This window comes from Chanos chanos, chromosome 9 (assembly GCF_902362185.1).
Source record: "Chanos chanos chromosome 9, fChaCha1.1, whole genome shotgun sequence".
In the NCBI taxonomy this organism is placed as follows: domain Eukaryota; kingdom Metazoa; phylum Chordata; class Actinopteri; order Gonorynchiformes; family Chanidae; genus Chanos; species Chanos chanos.
The window spans coordinates 2,231,208-2,239,810 of NC_044503.1; positions in this window are offsets into that span (position 1 = coordinate 2,231,208).

The window sequence follows — 8,603 nt, forward strand, 5'->3', positions numbered from 1 at the left end:
GGCTGTGTGTTAAGTCACAGTTAACCCAGGCTGCGTGTCAAGTCACAGTTAACCCAGGCTGTGTGTTAAGTCACAGTTAACCAAGGCTGTGTGTTAAGTCACAGTTAACCCAGCCTCTGTGTTAAGTCACAGTTAACCCAGCCTGTGTGTTAAGTCACAGTTAACCCAGTCTGCGTGACAAACAACCATTAACAGTGACACTCTGTCCATAACCAAGTGTAACCTGCATCTGGAAAAAGCAGCCCAGTGATTGGCTCTCTGAGGCACACAGTAGAACCGTCTGTGGAACTATCTGCTGCGTGCAATCCCCGTTAATACTCACCACTCACCTTCAAACACCGACGGAATGTTCCAGCAGTCCCCTCTCACGTGTTCTCTTGTAGATGCCAAAACTAGTGGGCTAGTACTCACTTACGTATGTAGTGCAATCCAACACGTAGCGACTTTCGTACAGAAATTTCCCATCACAGCGTATCTCAATGGGAGAGACGATGTTTTTTGTTCAGGTTACTGTGCTATCCTGAGGAAACAGAATCCTCCGCTCTGATTGGTCCATTTTTTCTTTCAAAATCACTATTGTGTCATTCATTGGACATGAACAGTATATAGACAGTGGCAGTATAGATACAGATATATAGATTCTTCTGGCCATTGTTAGAGAGTGCTTTCTTTTCAATTGATTATTTGATTTGGTCTCTTTACCTGTCATATCTTTCCTGCTGCTGTTTTGATCCAGTTCATGTTTTTGTAAACACATTGTTTGAGGGTCGTTTTCCAGGCCTGTTATTGAGTGGTATTATTGTTTGATGGTGTTATTGAGTGGTGTTATTGATTGGTATTATTGTTTGATGGTGTGGAGTAATTCTCTGAGGGCAGAGAGAGGGGATCTGTCATCCTGACCCCTGATTCAACACTGTAATTTAATATTACCCTGACACATCTTAAATCGCACCGCCGCCTCCTGAGACATGCACACACACACACACACACACACACACACACACACTCACTACAACAACAACACAAACACACACACTCACTACAACAGCAACACACACACACACAAACACAGACTAACAGACACACGCACATGCACACACACGCGCGCGCGCACACAGACACACACGCGTACATGCACACACACACACGCACACACCCGCTCACTACAATAACAACATGCACACACACACACACACACACACACACACACACACAAAAACAGACTAACAGACACACGCACATGCACACACACACTCGCGCGCGCACGCAGACACAAACGCGCACACACACACACACTCACTACAATAACAACACGCACACACACACAACATAACACACACTACAACAACAACACATACACATGCAAATACACACCCACACTCTCTACAACAAAAACACACATGCATGCACATACAAACACACAGGCACACGCACGCACACACACACACACACACACACACACACACACAACAACAACACACACAAAACACTCACAGCACACGCACCACACACCACAGCACAATGGAGCCCACACACACCCACACTTCAACCAATCACCGACTCAAGAGTTTGAAAGCACGGACACCAGGCGTGACTGATGAAAACAGCCGCTTTCCATTACAGACATGAAAAGTTCTGCATCTGACCCTGTTTAAATGTACATTCTGCTGTGATGTGCACAGGAAAGATGTAGGCGGTAGAATATCCAGAGAGAGTGATGCTGTAGTTTCACATGCAGTGGCTGTCAGTTGGCAGTTACTTTCTCTCAGTGCATGAGAACACCAGAGTCACAGAGGCACTATGGAAAATGTGTTCTGCATCGTTTAAAAGCATCAACACGTCAGAACAGATAAAAGCTCAACAATGTCAATTTACAAAACAATACCAATGATAATGGTGATAATTTATGTGACTGATCAGTATTGACTTTCCTATTGTTAAATTATACATGGGTTTGATCATATCTGTCATTGACTTATGTGATTTCTAAATGCCTTAAAGGTCAATTGTTAAAACCACTCTACCCAGGAATGATCACAATTTTTTTTTTTTAAATCTAAAAAACGACCCTGGACAGGACAATATATTTCTTGCTTGATTTGGATTCCAAAGTCCTAAAATGTCCACAAGGATGTGACTGACTCTCAGGTCCAGAGACTAATGTTTCCATAAGGATGTGACTGACTCTCAGGTCCAGAGACTGAAACTGATGACACTGGAGATCAGGACGACCACATTCCCCTGGTCCCTCCCCTGTCCCTCAGCGTATTAAAAAACCAAGTCACAGGTCTGTCCTATCACAGGTCTGTCCTATCACAGGTCTGTCCTATCACAGGTCTGTCCTATCACAGGTCTGTCCTATCACAGGTCTGTCCTATCACAGGTCTGTCCTATCACAGTTTTACGGCTTAGATCCTAAACCTCCACCACAACAAAAACGCTGCTCCTTCTTCAGGGAGGGGTCCTAATTAAACAGCCCCTCCCCCCCCAACACCCCACTCCGTGGCAGGGGACCATTGGTGATTCTGTTTTAGCCCCCACCCCCACCGCCCACCCTCCCAGCAGTGAGGAACTGGTCTGTCATGACCAGATGCTGTTGTGTGGTGAGCGCTGAACGCCTGTTGAGATCCCAAGTGACACAAGCCTTGGGGTTTCACCAGACTTGGCAGGCTGGGGTTTTCTGCTCCACTATATCTCTCCATAGAGGTTAAACAGAATGGATTTCTGAAGAGATAACTCATACTGTGTTTTTAAGTTAATTAAAGTTACATATACTGGGGACAAACTGAATAAACCGAATGGAAGCAAGACAGAATTTCATTTTACTGATGGTGCAACAAAAGATCTATTGATTGCGACTCTGAATTCACCTCCAGATCAAATTCAAACGCAGCCACTGGAAAAACATGGAGACTAGTACGCGTGTAAACCAGCGAACAAATGCAACCCAGCCGCCAGCTCTGTTCTCCCCACAGCCAGCTCCATTAGCTCAGAGAGGTGACATTTCACACCCCTCCACAGAGACCGGCACCCCTTACAGTATGCATGCTAAAGGACTGCAGCCTAATACAGAGACAAACGCAGCAGCTAAAGCCTAATACAGAGACAAACGCCGCAGCTAAAGCCTAATACAGAGACAAACGCCAGAGCTCTCTGTGCAGATGACTCCTCGTTCAGACAAGTGAACATGCTTATGTGTGAACATATGTCTAGTGCTAAGCCGTTTTTTTTATTTTTAGATGTAAACAATTTCTGGAGAAAAAGCAAGATATGACATTTCAGCACACATGTACAGGTAGCCATAATTCCTACATTTATCTAATCATTCAGTCTGAACTCTGGTATATAGTCCACATGTCTTAAGTAGCAACAAAATAGTAGAGCAAACAGAAATGACAAAAACAGGTCATAATCTTTCACATGTCGCCTTTCTTGCATTTTTACAAAATCTATCATATATACACTGCATTCCTCCGTTTCTGAACTTTCCCGGTGCCTTTCTTATGTTGGGGAGAACACTTACCACTCATGATGTCTCAGTTTTCTGAGCTGACCTAAAATTCGCAGTCACTCTCTGCCCTTTTTCACACTGTCAGCAAGATCTGCGCAGGACCACTGGCCTCAGGTCTCCGTCCACCTCTAACACTGACAAAACATGAAACGGTTTGTCATCTTTTTCTAACCTGACCTTCACGTGGCCGTCTCGCTCTCCCCGCGCGCTCTCACGCTGCGTAAACGGCACTACAAAGCCCAACGGGTCAGTCCCCGGTGCACTCCCCGCAGGCATATACTCCTCTGGCGTGGTCTACCCGTGAACCAATACTCACCATCCCCAAAAATAGCCACACCTCAGCACACCTTACTGACCGCATGCTGTGAATTGTCACACTCGGGCCACATAGAGCCGGCTCAGAGGACGCGCGTTGTAAAAGCAGAAGCTTAAGGTTGCGCAACGCCAAGTCTCTTCTACGCGGGAAACGTTATTTGACCGGCAAGTTTAGAGCAGAAGATCTATTAATCTTGAAAACAAAAAAATGGGGCATTCTGTAGTGCAAAACTACAAAATTTAGAGTGCGCGAGAGAACACAGCTACAGTCACAAACTGTGGCATAGTGTTACTCTCTTGTCACGCCAAGATGTTGCTGTTACCACGCGCTCAGGTGTTCTCAGATTAACACGATACGCGAAGATACTTACAGCTGGAACATATTTATCATAAATACGTAAACACTATTGAACACAACAGATACACCCCAAAATAGAAGAAATTAGATGAATTACCCTTTTTTTCCCCAAAACGTTGCTAGTTTTCACAACAGTTTCACAACGTTCCACAGCAGTTCCTTCTCTTGTGTCTTACTTTCTCGTGCGTCGTCGCAGAGTTAGGAATTCAAAGTGACTCTGAGTGGTTTTAGGACTTCCACAATAAATGTCCTTTCGTTTCCTGTCTGATAACGCTTCTCTCTCTCTCGCTCTCTCTCTCTCTCTGAAAGCCTGCGGCGTAATTTATATGATAGAAAATACGCCTCGAAAGCGAACAGAGGTTCGCGTGGGAAGGAGAGGTTAAGGATTCTTCAGGCGAGAAGCCACCTGCCGCCCGAACAGAAAAAAACAATAACCCAGCACTGTTGAAAAATCCCACTACTAACTGGGGGCGTTTCGTAGTAAATAAATAAATAAATAAATAAACCTAGACCGCGTCTTATAGTTTTGTGAAAGAAATAAACGCTGCGTGCACTACAACCGAAAGGAAAACTCAAACGTTCATCAGCTGAAGAATGCTAATTGGTGAGCTATGAATCTGAGATGTGTACCTTATTCTTGAGTAGACCAAAATCTAACTAGCGGTCATGCGCAGATGAGTGTACCGAACTAGGACTAAGAGGTGAAAACAAGTACGATATCCCTTATTGCCATGACAACCTGCCCCCTTACTCTTGCTAGGGGTCCAGCCGAGGCGGCTCAGGGGAGACATACATTAATGACCTTACACTCATCCTTACCCACGCGCCCTCCCACGCTCGTGTCTTAGGCCTGTTGAACATATGAGTTTTTGGCTCAATAAAAAAAAACACCTCCCTTTGGGAGTTTTGCAACAGTTACATGCAATGTTTTGACTCTCTGCTCTGGTGAAGCAGAAGAATAATCCTCACATTTTATGTGTAAATACTAAACATAAATTTAAGTTGAATGTGTATTGAAAATGAGAGAACATGGTAAGGGTGCTGGCTGCTACTATGCGGTGCTTGCTCTGATTGATGGATGTTACAGGCCTATCTGCGCAAAACTGCCTGTCTATTGTAAGGACGATGAAGAAAACGGGGAAGATAGACAAACTCAGATACTCCGTTATTTTACAAAATCCCACTTCAATACAAAAACTAAAAAACTAGAACCTGCGACCATTTGTAGTGGAAACAGCTGGTTAGCAAATCTGCAGTCTTACTCAAAACTGAAAGTCTCCTGGTATGGAGTGTTTCACGTTTAAATGAATCTATTCCGCCATAATAATGATCTCTGCAGCACTGAAAACTTGCTCTTTATGAAACAGCTCCATATTCTCGGAGAGATGGAAGCAGATTGCGTCACTATGGAAACACAACCGTTTGGCCGCTGCGTGGGCGGTGTAAACTCTGTATCGGCCACATTTAGCCCCGGTAATTATGTACTTGCCTGCAGATAGAGATGCATGCCGTTTTCACGCATAGATGTGTCCAGTATTACTCTATCAGGAGACCTAACATCCATACACAAATATGCACGCGCTGGACATGCCCGTGTCCCCCAAACAAAACCTATGAACGGCCATGGAAGGTGTCCCCTAATCTTCTGAAGTACTGTTAATGCGGCTGTTATTTTCTCGAAGCTCAAGACCATATCAAAAGTTTTTGAATAACTCAGCAGCACGGGCGTCGGTGGAAATAATAACTTCTATGTTTGCCATGTTCGCCATGAAGGCTATTTAACGTGGCATTTAGAGAGTTATAAAAAGAGCAGAGAGGTGAGAATTTTAACCCCAAAGTGTAAAGTCAAGAATAATTCCCCCAGGGCTCTTATCTATCTATCTATCTATCTATCTATCTATCTATCCATCTATCTATCTATCTATCTATCTATCTATCGTTTGTTTGTTTGCTGTTTGATTACTGTATAAAAATCGGGTCTAATAGTGAACGCAGCTGTGGCACTTATACAGTAGTCGGGAAGTCGCTTTGGATAAAAGTAGATGTTCAATGAATGAACTTAAGTAATAAATGTTATATCACATGAAGTCATATTCAGTCCAGGAAGACAGTGATATGGGGGTGGGGGGGTGGTCTGTGCCCTCGTCTTTAAGAGTATCTGTACACAGAAGACCAGCCGTTTAGCTTCCATCAGAAACATAAAACCGACCGGTTACATTCATAATGAGTTAGGAGGTAAATTAGATTCACCGACACTATGAATTCAGAGGAATCTGCCTACGTTGCCTCTCACGAGAAAGCTAAGTGTCTGTTACAAAGAAAATCCAAAAACACGAAGGTTCGGAATAGACGGATGTTATAAACGATACTAAATCACGTGTTATAATCCCCGTGGGCTTTAACGCAGTGGTGGACGGTCAGTTCTCAGTAGAGGTGTGTTATCCCCCCTCTGGGCACCCAAACAAGGGCAGTGAGGCACAGTTCCCTCTGTCTCAGGAAGACACAAAGAAAACACACAGACACACACACACACACACACACACACACACACACACACACACACACACACACACACAAGACCTTAAAAGGCAAACAGCTGGACTAATGAACAGTTCTGGAACATGTAAACAAGCATTGACAATCATGACAAGCATCCTCATGTCAATTTATTTCCACATAAAAAAAACACCTTGGATTTGTTTTATGGAAGAGTAAAACAAATCCAAGTGAAATTGAAATGCATATTTCATAACAGAATGGGGTATGCAATGTTTCTTTTGGAGTCAGCAGCTGGCGCAAAACGGACAATTCTCCTGTATTTTATTCATCTACAAGATGTTTTTGTTATGAAAATGATTTTGTCATCATGTGTCGTCATCTTTGAAGAGCAGCAGCATCAGGCAGCTAGACACGCAACTATGCACAGAATACACACGCACACACACACTCTCTCTCACACTCACAAACATACACACCCAGGCACATAGCCTACTCTCTCTTTCTCTCCCTCACACACACACACACACACACACACACACACACACACACACACACACACTGTCAAATACATACTCCCTCTCTTTCACACTCACACACATACACAGTCAGGCACATACTCTCTCTTTCTCTCCCTCACACACACACACACATGCACACACACTTACACGCACACACACACTCTCTCACACTCACAAACATACACACCCAGGCACATAGCCTACTCTCTCTTTCTCTCCCTCACACACACATGCACACCACACTGTCAAATACACACTCCCTCTCTCTCACAAACATACACAGCCAGGCACATAGCCTACTCTCTCTTTCTCTCCCTCACACACACACACACACACACACACACACACACACACACTGTCAAATACATACTCCCTCTCTCTCACACTCACACACGTACACAGACAGGCACATACTCTCTCTTTCTCTCCCCCACACACTTACACTTACACACACACTTACACGCACAAACATACACACCCAGGCACATAGCCTACTCTCTCTTTCTCTCCCTCACACACACACACACACACACACACACACAGTCAAATACATACTCCCTCTGTCTCACACTCACACATATACACAGCCAGGCACATAGCCTACTCTCTCTCCCTCACACACACACACAGCCCTCATAAATTATTTCTCAAAAGGAGTTAAGCTAAACCTCACATAATGACAGTCTCCTGTGTGTGTGTGTGTGTGTGTGCATGCAATGTGAGATGTCAGAACAACCAAACACATTACAACACCCATCTGCTCAACTAAAATACCCTTTCTTGCACACATGATAAGCTGGGTAACATTCCAGAATCACTTCAGATTAACAGGCCTGCCACATGATTGACAGGTGGGTCGGCCAGTCAAAACAGATCTTAATTTTTGAGGTGTGGCGTTTGGAGAGCCAAAAACGCTTGGCAGCGTGTGTCCGTTCTTTGGTCAAGAGCTATGTGTAGGCCTAGGGTTGAAAGGAGAGAGTGATTGTTTTCCGACGCCTGGAAACATTAAAAGATGAAAGTGTCTATTCTCCTGTTATCAAAATGACAGGTCACACACCCGAAAAGGTCATTTAATAGATTGTGCTAGCTGAAAATGTCACCTTATCACTTTAAAGTGGACAACCTGAAGATTCTCCTGACACAGCTGGAAACAGAGCTGAACAAGTATAGTTCCATTTTTTTAAGCCAAAATTTCAGTCACTGTTTCTCAGTTGAATGCCAAGCCACACCAATGTCAAAGTGAAAACTTGTATAATTGTCTAAATTCATTATTAAACAGAGAAGAACTGGTCAGTCAGTCAGTCTGATATAGAACTTGCTAAAACGGCTGGAAAAAGGTATTTATTGCAGGTTTGAAATTTTTTTCCTCATGAATATACAAAACACAATCTAAACAGTACTA